This window comes from Arachis stenosperma, chromosome 6 (genome assembly GCF_014773155.1).
Source record: "Arachis stenosperma cultivar V10309 chromosome 6, arast.V10309.gnm1.PFL2, whole genome shotgun sequence".
Lineage (NCBI taxonomy): Eukaryota > Viridiplantae > Streptophyta > Magnoliopsida > Fabales > Fabaceae > Arachis > Arachis stenosperma.
Genome location: NC_080382.1, coordinates 26,387,186 through 26,400,176, shown reverse-complemented (window position 1 = coordinate 26,400,176; position 12,991 = coordinate 26,387,186). Strand labels below are relative to the sequence as shown.

General features: G+C 41.2%; 1 non-coding gene across 1 annotated transcript; it reads right to left on the bottom strand.

Moving 5' to 3' along the window:
* Positions 1-2,635: 2,635 nt before the first annotated feature.
* On the bottom strand, positions 2,636-2,743 carry LOC130937217 (small nucleolar RNA R71). Its single transcript, XR_009068445.1, has one exon. It is a non-coding gene; the product is annotated as a small nucleolar RNA R71 (small nucleolar RNA).
* Between the last annotated feature and the right edge of the window lie 10,248 nt (positions 2,744-12,991).

Genomic DNA, 12,991 nt, shown 5'->3' with positions numbered 1-12,991 from the left:
GAACCATACCGGTGATTGGCAGTACTGTGACAGAGTGCGTGCATTAGCTTTCACTGCGAGGATGGGAGGTAGCCATTGACAACGGTGAAACCCTACACGAGCTTGCCATGGAAAGGAGTAAGAAGGATTGGATGAAGACAGTAGGAAAGCAGAGAGACGGAAGGGAAGGCATCTTCATACGCTTATCTGAAGCTCTTACACCAATGATATACATAAGTATCTCTATCTTTATCTTTTATGTTATTTTCGTTTATCACTATACCCAATTGAGTCTGCCTGACTGAGATTTACAAGGTGACCATAGCTTGCTTCATACCACCAATCTCCGTGGGATCGACCCTTACTCGCGTAAGGTTTATTACTTGGACGACCCAGTGCACTTGCTGGTTAGTTGTGTGAAGTTGTGTTTATGCCATGGTATTGAGCACCAAGTCTTTGGAGCCATTACTAGGGATTATTTGAGATGTGAAAAGTATTGATCACAATTTCGTGCACCAAGTTTTTGGCGCCGTTGCCGGGGATTGTTCTTGTGTATGGACAACTGACGGTTCATCTTGTTGCTTAGATTAGGCATTTATTTTTTTTCGAAATTCTTGAAGATGAATTCTAGAGTTTCATGATGATTTGCTGAAATCTGGCTGGCTGTAAAGCCATGTCTAATTTCATTGGACCGAGGTTTCAACTTATCATCACAAGAGCTTGTTGATCTTGCTTTTGGAGCAGTGATCTGCTAAGGCTTGGCTGGCCTCTGGCCATGTCTAGTGTTTTGGACCGAAGCTTTCTTTGAAAGCTTGGCTGGCTGTAAGGCCATGTCTAATTCCTGGACCGGAGTCTTAGACTAGCATTGCACTGATTCCTGGAATTCTCATTAAGAATTTTGATGTTTTCACTTAATTTTCGAAAAACACAAAAAAATAAGAAAACCATAAAAACCAAAAATATTTAATATTTCTTGCTTGAGTCTAGTGTCTCATCTTAAGTTTGGTGTCAATTAAATGCATTCATTCTTGTGTCTTAGGGATCTTCAAGTAATTCTTGATGATTTCTTACTCTGATCTTTGAATTCTTTTGACTTGAGTGTTTATGTGTCTCATATAGTGTCAGTAGTATACAAACTGCTAAGTTTGGTGTCTTGCATGCATTGTTATTTGATTCTTGTTGCATTTTTGATTATTAAAAATCCAAAAATATTTTTTATTTGTGTCTTTTCAAGTCAATAATACAGAGAATTGAAGATTCAGAACATACTGCAGAGGAATTATACAGAAAAAGCTGGGCATTCAAAAATGCCCAGTGAAGAAGGCAGACTGGCGTTTAAACGCCAGCCAGGGTACCTGGTTGGGCGTTTAACGCCCAAAAAGGGTGCATTTTGGGCGTTTAACGCCAGGATGGTGCTAGGGGGAAGATTTTGTTTTCAAATCAATTTTTTTTCAAGTTTTCAAAGTTTTTCAAAACCAAATCTTTTTCAAATCAAATCTTATCAATCAAATGTTTTCAAAATCAATTTCTTTCTTTTTTCAAAGATACTTACTAACAATTAATGATTTGATTGAACATTTTTTGCCTTTCTTGTTGAGGAAGGTTTTATGTTTAAATCATATCTTTTCTTGTTAGGCAAGTCATTAATTTTTCAAATCAAATCTTGTTTTAAATTGTTTTCAAATCATATCTTTTCAAAATTGTTTTCAAATCATATCTTCTCAATCACATCTTTTTAAAACCAAGCATATCTTCTTAACCACATCTTTTTCAAAATAGTTTTCAATCAAATCTTTTTAAACTTCTAATTTCAAATCCTTTTTCAAAAATCACTTGATTTCTTTTCTACTTTTGTTTTCGAAAATCAATTAGTATTTTTCAAAAATGTTTTCAAAATATTTTAATTAATTTTCGAAAATCTTCTTCCCTCCTTCTCACATCCTTCTATTTATGGAGTACCACTCCTTCTCAATGCACAATTCGAACTCTATCTAATAAAGTTCGAATTCTTCTTCTCCTTCTTCTTTCTATTTCTCTTTTCCTCTGACAGCTTAAGGAATCTCTATACTGTGACATAGAGGATTCCACACTTTCTTATTCTCTTCTCTTTCATATGAGCAGGAGCAGAGACAAAGGCATTCTTGTTGAAGCTGACCCTGAACCCGAAAGGACCTTGAAGAGAAAGCTAAGAGAAGCCAAAGCACAACTCTCTTTAGAGGACCTGACCGAATTCTTCAAGGAAGAAGAAGACATGGCAGCCGAAAACAACAATAATGCAAACAATGCAAGGAAAGTGCTGGGTGACTTTACTGCACCTACTCCTGATTTTTATGGGAGAAGCATCTCTATCCCTGCCATTGGAGCAAACAACTTTGAGTTTAAGCCTCAATTAGTTTCTCTAATGCAACAGAATTGCAAGTTCCATGGACTTCCAATGGAAGATCCTCATCAGTTCTTAGCTGAATTCTTGCAAATCTGTGACACAGTCAAGACTAATGGGGTAGACCCTGAGGTCTATAGACTGATGCTATTCCCTTTTGCTGTAAGAGACAGAGCTAGAATATGGTTGGACTCTCAACCTAAAGAAAGCCTGGACTCTTGGGATAAGCTAGTCAATGCCTTCTTGGCAAAGTTCTTTCCACCACAAAGATGGAGTAAGCTTAGAGTGGAAGTCCAAACCTTTAGACAAAAGGATGGAGAATCCCTCTATGAAGCTTGGGAAAGATACAAACAATTAATCAGAAAATGTCCTTCTGACATGCTTTCTGAATGGAGCATCATAGGTATTTTCTATGATGGTCTCTCTGAACTATCCAAGATGTCCTTGGATAGCTCTGCTGGAGGATCTCTTCATTTGAAGAAGACGCCTACAGAGGCTCAAGAGCTCATTGAAATGGTTGCAAATAACCAATTCATGTACACTTCTGAAAGGAATCCTGTGAACAATGGGACAAGTCAGAAGAAAGGAGTTCTTGAGATTGATGCTCTGAATGCCCTTTTGGCTCAGAACAAGATATTGACTCAACAAGTCAATTTGATTTCTCAAAGTCTGTCTGGAATGCAAAATGCACCAAGCAGTACTAAGGATGCTTCATCTGAGGAAGAAGCCTATGATCCTGAGAACCCCTCAATGGAAGAGGTGAATTACCTAGGAGAACCCTATGGTAACACCTATAATTCTTCATGGAGAAATCACCCAAATCTCTCATGGAAGAATCAAGAGAGACCTCAACAAGGTTTCAATAATAATGGTGGAAGAAACAGGTTTAACAATGGCAAACCTTTTCCATCATCTTCTCAGCAACAGACAGAGAATCCTAAGCAGAACCCCTCTAACTTAGCAACCATGGTCTCTGATCTAATTAAAACCACTCAAAGTTTCATGAATAAAACAAGGTCTTCCATTAGGAATTTGGAAGGACAAGTGGGACAGTTGAGCAAGAAAGTTACTGAACTCCCTCCAAGTACTCTCCCAAGCAACACAGAAGAAAATCCAAAAGGAGAGTGCAAAGCCATCAATATGGCCGAATTTGGAGAGGATGGAGAGGCAGTAAACGCCACTGAGGAAGACTTCAATGGGCGTGCACTAGCCTCCAATGAGTTCCCCAATGAGGAACCATGGGAATCTGGGACTCAAAATGAGACCATAGAGATTCCATTGGACTTACTTCTGCCTTTTATGAGCTCTGAAGAGTATTCTTCCTCTGAAGAGGATGAATATGTCACTGAAGAGCAAGTTGCTAAATACCTTGGAGCAATCATGAAGCTGAATGACAAGTTATTTGGAAATGAGACTTGGGAGAATGAACCTCCTTTGCTCACCAAAGAACTGGATGACTTGTCTAGGCAGAAATTACCTCAAAAGAGACAAGACCCTGGGAAGTTCTCCATACCTTGTACCATAGGCACCATGACCTTCAAGAAGGCTCTGTGTGACTTAGGGTCAAGTGTAAACCTCATGCCTCTCTCAGTAATGGAGAAGTTAGGGATCTTTGAGGTACAAGCTGCAAAAATCTCATTAGAGATGGCAGACAACTCAAGAAAACAAGCTCATGGACTTGTAGAGAATGTTTTGGTAAAGGTTGAAGACCATTACATTCCTGCTGATTTCATAGTCCTAGAGACTGGGAAGTGCATGGATGAAACCATCATCCTTGGCAGACCCTTCCTAGCCACAGCAAAGGCTGTGATTGATGTTGATGGAGGTGAACTGATCATTCAAGTGAATGGAGAATCCCTTGTGTTTAAGGCTCAAGGATATCCCTCTGTCACCATAGAGATGAAGCATGAAGAGCTTCTCTCAAATCAGAGTCAAGAAGAGCCCCCACAGTCAAACTCTAAGTTTGGTGTTGGGAGGCCACAACCAAACTCTAAGTTTGGTGTTGAACCCCCACATTCAAACTCTAAGTTTGGTGTTGGGAGGTTCCAACATTGCTCTGAGTATCTGTGAGGCTCCATGAGAGCCCTCTGTCAAGCTACTGACATTAAAGAAGCGCTTGTTGGGAGGCAACCCAATGATTATAATTTATATAGTTTCTTTTGTTATTTTATGTTTTTTGTAGGTTGATGATCATAAGAAGTCACAAAATCCATTGAAAAAGCAAAAACAAAATGAAAAACAGGAAGAAAAACAGCACACCCTGGAGGAAGAAGCTGCTGGCGTTCAAACGCCAGTAAGCCTAGCAATTGGGCGTTTAACGCCCAGTCTGGCACCATTCTGGGCGTTTAACGCCAGAAAGGGGCACCAGACTGGCGTTAAACGCCAGAAAAGGGCAAGAACCTGGCGTTAAACGCCAGGAATGGGCACCAGCCCGGCGTTTAACGCCAGAAATGGCTCAAAACGTGATTTTGAGCAACATTTGGTGCAGGGATGACTTTTCCTTGACACCACAGGATCTGTGGACCCCACAGGACCCCCACCAACCCCACCACCACCCTTTCTCTCCTTCCCCATTCACCAATCACCTCAATACCTCTTCCCCAAAAACCCTTCACCTATCAAATCCCATCTTTCTCTTCACCACTCACATCCATCCTTCATAAAACCCCACCAACCTCACCCTTCAAATTCAACCCACTTTCCCTCCCAAACCCACCCAATATGGCCGAACCCCATCTCCCCTCTCTCCTATAAATACCCTTCTTCCCTTCTTCATTTTCACACAACCAAAACACCACTTCTCCCCCTCCTTGGCCGAATACCCCAACATCTCCCTCTTCCTCATTTCTTCTTCTTCTACTCTCTTCTTTCTTCTTTTGCTCGAGGACGAGCAAACATTTTAAGTTTGGTGTGGTAAAAGCGTTGCTTTTTCGTTTTTCCATAACCATTATGGCACCCAAGGCCGGAGAAACCTCTAGAAAGAGGAAAGGGAAGGCAAAAGCTTCCACCTCCGAGTCATGGGAGATGGATAGATTCATCTCAAGGGTGCATCAAGATCACTTCTCTGAAGTTGTGGCCTTGAAGAAGGTGATCCCCGAGGTCCCCTTTTCACTCAAAAAGGGTGAATATCCGGAGATCCGCCATGAGATCCAAAGAAGAGGTTGGGAAGTACTTACCAACCCCATTCAACAAGTTGAAATCTTGATGGTTCAAGAGTTCTATGCCAATGCATGGATCACCAAGAATCATGATCAAAGTATGAACCCGGATCCAAAGAATTATCTTACTATGGTTCGGGGGAAATACTTGGATTTTAGTCCGGAAAGTGTGAGGGTGGCGTTCAACTTGCCTATGATGCAAGGAGATGAACATCCTTACACAAGAAGGGTCAACTTTGATCAAAGGTTGGACCAAGTCCTCACAATCATATGTGAAGAGGGCGCACAATGGAAGAGAGATTCAAGAGGCAAGCCGGTTCAACTAAGAAGGCATGACCTCAAACCCGTGGCTAGAGGATGGTTAGAGTTTATCCAACGCTCAATCATTCCCACTAGCAACCGGTCCGAAGTTACTTTAGACCGGGCCATCATGATCCATAGCATCATGATTGGAGAAGAAGTGGAAGTTCATGAGGTCATAGCCCAAGAACTCTACAAGGTGGCGGATAAGTCCTCTACCTTAGCAAGGTTAGCCTTTCCTCACCTCATTTGTCACCTCTGTTATTCAGTTGGAGTTGACATAGAGGGAGACATCACCATTGGTGAGGATAAGCCCATTACCAAGACAAGGATGGAGCACACAAGAGATCCCTCTCATCATGAGATCCCTGAGATACCTCAAGGGATGCACTTTCCTCCACAAGACTATTGGGAGCAACTAAACACCTCCCTAGGAGAATTAAGTTCCAACATGGGACAACTAAGGGTGGAGCACCAAGAACACTCCATTCTCCTCCATGAAATAAGAGAAGATCAAAGAATCATGAGAGAGGAGCAACAAAGGCAAGGAAGAGACATTGAGGAGCTCAAACACTCCATAGGACCTTCAAGAGGAAGGAAGAGCCGCCATCACTAAGGTGGACCCGTTCCTTGATTTCCTTGTTCTTTATTCTTCAGTTTTTCGAATTTTATTGCTTATGTTTATCCATGTTTGTGTCTTATGATCATTAGTGTCTTAGTGTCTATGCCTTAAAGTTATGAATGTCCTATGAATCCATCACCTTTCTTAAATAAAAACGTGCTTAATTGAAAAGGAAAAGAATTGCATGAATTTTGAATTTTATAACAGTTTAATTATTTTGATGTGGTGGCAACACTTTTGTTCTATGAATGTATGCTTGAACAGTGCATATGTCTTTTGAATTTGTGGTTCATGAATATTGGCTCTTGAAAGAATGATGAAAAAGGAGACATGTTACTGAGGATCTGAAAAATCATAAAAATGATTCTTGAAGCAAGAAAAAGCAAAAAAAAAAAAGAGCAAACGAAAAAAAAAAAGAGAAAGAGAAAGAAAGAAATAAAGTTGTGATCCAAGGCAATAAGAGTGTGCTTAAGAACCCTGGACACCTCTAATTGGGGACTTTAGCAAAGCTGAGTCACAATCTGAAAAGGTTCACCCAATTATGTGTCTGTGGCATGTATGTATCCGGTGGTAATACTGGAAGACAGAGTGCTTTGGGCCACAGCCAAGACTCAATAAAGTAGCTATGTTCAAGAATCATCATACTTAACTAGGAGAATCAATAACACTATCTGGATTCTGAGTTCCTAAAGAAGCCAATCATTCTGAGTTCCAAAGGATAAAGTGAGATGCCAAAACTATTCAGAGGCAAAAAGCTAAAAGCCCCGCTCATCTAATTAATACTGATCTTCATAGATGTTTTTGGAGTTCATTGCATATTCTCTTCTTTTTATCTTATTTGATCTTCAGTTGCTTGGGGACAAGCAACAATTTAAGTTTGGTGTTGTGATGAGCGGATAATTTGTATGCTTTTTGGCATTGTTTTTAGTATGTTTTTAGTAGTTTTAGTTGAGTTCTTAGTATATTTTTATTAGTTTTTAGTTAAAATTCACTTTTCTGGACTTTACTATGAGTTTGTGTGTTTTTCTGTGATTTCAGGTATTTTCTGGCTGAAATTGAGGGTTCTGAGCAAAAATCTGATCCAGAGACTGAAAAGGACTGCAGATGCTGTTGGATTCTGACCTCCCTGCACTCGAAGTGGATTTTCTGGAGCTACAGAAGCCCAATTGGCGCGCTCTCAACGGCGTTGGAAAGTAGACATCCTGGGCTTTCCAGCAATATATGATAGTCCATACTTTGCCCAAGATTTGATGGCCCAAACCGGCGTTCAAAGTCACCTCAAGAAATTCCAGCGTTAAACGCCGGAACTGGCACCTGATTGGGAGTTAAACGCCCAAACTGGCATAAAAGTTGGCGTTTAACTCCAAGACAAGTCTCTACACGAAAATGCTTCATTGCTCAGCCCAAGCACACACCAAGTGGGCCCGGAAGTGGATTTTTATGTCATTTACTCATCTTTGTACACCTTAGGCTACTAGTTTTCTATAAGTAGGACCTTTTGCTATTGTATTAGAAAAAAGGGGATCGATAGAGAGAGTCTTTTGATCATGTTTTGATGATTGAACTCACTTTGGGAGGCTGGCCATTCGGCCATGCCTAGACCTTGTTCTTATGTATTTTCAACGGTGGAGTTTCTACACACCATAGATTAAGGTGTGGAGCTCTGCTGTACCTCGAGTATTAATGCAATTACTATTGTTCTTCTATTCAATTCCACTTGTTCTTTGTCCAAGATATCACTTGTTCTTCAACTTGATGAAGGTGATGATTGACACTCATCATCCTTCTCACTTATGAACAAGGTGACTGACAACCATTCTTGTTCTACAAGCATCCGAGGCTTAGTGAATATCTCTTGGATTCTTTAACCGGAATCTTCGTGGTATAGGCAAGAACTGATGGCGGCATTCAAGAGAATCCGGAAGGTCTAACCTTGTCTGTGGTATTCTGAGTAGGATTCAATGATTGAATGACTGTGACGTGCTTCAAACCTGTAACCTACTGGGCGTTAGTGACAGACGCAAAAGAGGGATTCTATTCCGGTAGGGGAGGGAACCATACCGGTGATTGGCAGTACTGTGACAGAGTGCGTGCATTAGCTTTCACTGCGAGGATGGGAGGTAGCCATTGACAACGGTGAAACCCTACACGAGCTTGCCATGGAAAGGAGTAAGAAGGATTGGATGAAGACAGTAGGAAAGCAGAGAGACGGAAGGGAAGGCATCTTCATACGCTTATCTGAAGCTCTTACACCAATGGTATACATAAGTATCTCTATCTTTATCTTTTATGTTATTTTCGTTTATCACTATACCCAATTGAGTCTGCCTGACTGAGATTTACAAGGTGACCATAGCTTGCTTCATACCACCAATCTCCGTGGGATCGACCCTTACTCGCGTAAGGTTTATTACTTGGACGACCCAGTGCACTTGCTGGTTAGTTGTGCGAAGTTGTGTTTATGCCATGGTATTGAGCACCAAGTTTTTGGAGCCATTACTAGGGATTATTTGAGATGTGAAAAGTATTGATCACAATTTCGTGCACCAAGGTTCATCATGTGATTGCTTGTGAGATCTACACAATTGCAAATAAGAATTCCACTGAAGCCAAATTGGCTTACCCAAGCTTGATCTCCTTGCTCTGTAAAGAGGCTGGGGTGAAGATGGGAGTAGATGAGTTCATACCCATTGAACACCCAATCACCAAGAAGTCAATGGAAGGACAAGTGCAAGACAACTCCATCAAGAGGAGGGCGCAGGAATTCCTCCCTGAATTCCCACGAATTGACTACTGGACCAGCCTAGAAGCATCTATCTCCAAGTTGCAAGAAACTATGGAGCAACTGAAGGAAGAACAGCAGAATCAGAACTGCATGCTCTGCAAATTGCTGAAGGAACAAGAGAAGCAGGGGCGTGAACTCCAAGAGTTGAAACGCCAAAAGCTCTCCTCTCAAGTTGAGGGAGCATCCACTTCTCAAAATCAAGGTTGTTGAGTCCTAACTCTGTGAAGACCTCTATCATTAGGAGCCTATGTTTTTGCGTTTTTGATTGTTTCTTCTTTTGTTTTTATTTTTTAATCTCATCTTATACCTATCTTTGAGTCTTATTCTTAATTCATAATTAATAAAATTGAAATTTTATGCCTTAAAGATATGAATGTCCTATGAATCCATCACCTCTCTTAAATGAAAAATGCTTTAATCACAAAAGAACAAGAAGTACAGGATTTCGAAATTCATCATTGAAACTAGTTTAATTAGTTTGATGTGGTGACAATACCTTTTGCTTTCTGAATGAATGCTTGAACAGTGCATATGTCTCTTGAATTTGTTGTTTTGAGAATGTTAAAAATTGTTGGTTCTTGAAGGAATGAGGAAAAAGAGAACTGTTATTGAGGATCTAAAAAATCATTAGATTGATTCTTGAAGCAAGAAAAAGCAGTGGATACAAAAAAAAAATTTCGAAAAAAAAAAGAGAAGAGAAAAAAGAAAAAGAAAGAAATAAAGTTGTGATCCAAGGCAACAAGAGTGTGCTTAAGAACCTTGGACACCTCTAATTGGGGACTTTAGCAAAGCTGAGTCACAATCTGAAAAGGTTCACCCAATTATGTGTCTGTGGCATGTATGTATCCGGTGGTAATACTGGAAGACAGAGTGCTTTGGGCCACAGCCAAGACTCATACACTAGCTATGTTCAAGAATCATTATACTCAACTAAGAGAATCAATAACACTATCTGAGTTCTGAGTTCTCATAGATGCCAATCATTCTGAACTTCAAGGGATAGAGTGAGATGCCAAAACTGTTCGGAGGCAAAAAGCTACTAGTCCCGCTCATCTAATTGGAGCTATGTTTCCTTGATATTTCGGAGTCCATAGTATATTCTCTTCTTTTTATCCTATTTTGATTTTCAGTTGCTTGGGGACAAGCAACAATTTAAGTTTGGTGTTGTGATGAGCGGATAATTTGTACGCTTTTTGGCATTGTTTTTAGTATGTTTTTAGTATCTTTTAGTTAGTTTTTAGTATATTTTTAGTAGTTTTTAGTTAAAATTCACTTTTCTGGACTTTACTATGAGTTTGTGTGTTTTTCTGTGATTTCAGGTATTTTCTGACTGAAATTGAAGGTTCTGAGCAAAAATCTGATTCAGAGACTGAAAAGGACTGCAGATGCTGTTGGATTCTGACCTCCCTGCACTCGAAGTGGATTTTCTGGAGCCACAGATACCCAATTGGCGCGCTCTCAACGGCGTTCGAAAGTAGACATCCTGGGCTTTCCAGAAATATATGATAGTCCATACTTTGCCCAAGATTTGATGGCCCAAACCGGCGTGGCAAATCACCTTCAGGAATTCCAGCGTTAAACGCTGGAACTGGCATAAAACTTGGAGTTAAACGCCCAAACTGGCATGAAAGCTGGCGTTTAACTCCAGAAAAGGTCTCTACACGAAAATGCTTCACTGCTCAGCCCAAGCACACACTAAGTGGACCCAAAAGTGGATTTTTACGTCATTTACTCATTTCTGTACACCCTAGGTTACTAGTCTACTATTAATAGGATCTTTTGACATTGTATCTGTACCTCATGACATTTTTACACATTTCATTGTATACCTTCCACGGCATGAGTCTCTAAGCCCCATGGTTGGGGGTGAGGAGCTCTGCTGTGTCTTGATGGATTAATGCAATTACTACTGTTTCTTATTCAATCATGCTTGCTTCCATTCTAAGATATCACTTGCTCTTAACCCGGATGAATGTGATGATCCGTGACACTCATCATCATTCTCAACTATGAACATGTGCCTGACAACCACCCCTGTTCTACTTTAGATTGAGTAGATATCTCTTGGATTCCTTAACCAGAATCTTCGTGGTATAAGCTAGAACTGATGGCGGCATTCAAGAGAATCCGGAAGGTCTAAACCTTGTCTGTGGTATTCTGAGTAGGATTCAATGACTGAATGACTGTGACGTGCTTCAAACTCCTAGCAGGCGGGGCGTTAGTGACAGACGCAAAAGAATCAATGGATTCTATTCCGGCCTGACCGAGAACCGACAGATGATTAGCCATGCTGTGACAGAGCATAGGAACGTTTTCACTGAGAGGATGGGAGGTAGCCACTGACAACGGTGAAACCCTACATACAGCTTGCCATGGAAGGAGCCTTGCGTGTTTGATGAAGAAGACAGTAGGAAAGCAGAGATTCAGAAGATGGAGCATCTCCAAAGCCTCAACCTATTCCCCATTACTGCAAAACAAGTACCTATTTCATGTTCTTTTGCTTTTCACAATCAATCCTGATAATTTCTGATATCCTGACTAAGATTTACAAGATAACCATAGCTTGCTTCAAGCCAACAATCTCCGTGGGATCGACCCTTGCTCACGCAAGGTATTACTTGGACGACCCAGTGCACTTGCTGGTTAGTTGTGCGGGATTGCAAAAGTGTGATTGCAATTTCGTGCACCACTGGCCCGAGAAAGGTTATACCTACACCACAAGTTCATGTGATTTCCTCTGATCCCCCTCAGCCAACCTCTGGTGCTGCCTCTTCCCCTACTGTCGGTCCTCCTCTGAAGAGGCAGAAGACTGTTGAACCCTATGACCTGGATGCCCCTGTTTTTGATGCTGTGGGGTTTGTAGATAACCAGATTGCTCTTTATGGCCGACTTTCTATGGACGATGTGTCCATCCTTCACCACCTAGATTTTATCACTAGTTGTAGTGTTCGGATGGCTTACATGGGTGTTGCTTTGTTTTGCTCAATCCAAGATTCTCCCGTCCATGCGACGAAGGCCTTTATGTAGGAAGCTAAGTCGGAATTCAACAGGATCAAGGGGCTAAAGGATGAGTTTGATGCGAGGATCATTAAATTGGAGCTGGATGTGAAAAATGAGAGGGCCCGAGCTACCACTACTGAGGCCACTGCAAATCTGGCTGAGGAGATGGCGATGAAGCACAAAGAGAGCTATGTTCAAACTTATGGCGAGCTGATGGAGACCAGGGAGAGGCTAAAGTCTGCTCGTGCTTATTATGCTGAGCTCCAGGGCCATCTTGTGGGTAGTGTGACCGATGCTTATGAGAACTTAAAAGCTCAGGTTCGTGTTCTTGCTCCTGAGCTCGACCTGACTCTTTTTAGTTTGGATAACATCGTGGAGGATGGTAAGATTGTTCCTGCCCCGGATGAAGAAGAAGAGGAAGGTCCTTCCCCTGCTCTGCCAGTCAAAGCTTCTGCTGCCACTAATTCTTCCATTCCTGCTGCCAAGGTCAACTATCTCGAGTCTGATCCGGATGTTCAAGTTCTAAATCGGGAGGATGGGATTGTGGATGCGACCCCTTTGAAGATCGTCCCTCCCTCTTTGACTCAGGATGTTGCTGCTGATAAGACCTCGGATCCTTTATGATTTCTGATGTATTTTTTATAGCGCAGCTTTGTGGGCTTTTGAACTTTGACTTTTTGTAACTATTATGTGGCCTGGCTTCTTTGTTGACACTTCAGTTGCTTTTATGCAACTTGATTTTAAAAAACAAAGCATCCTTAAACTCC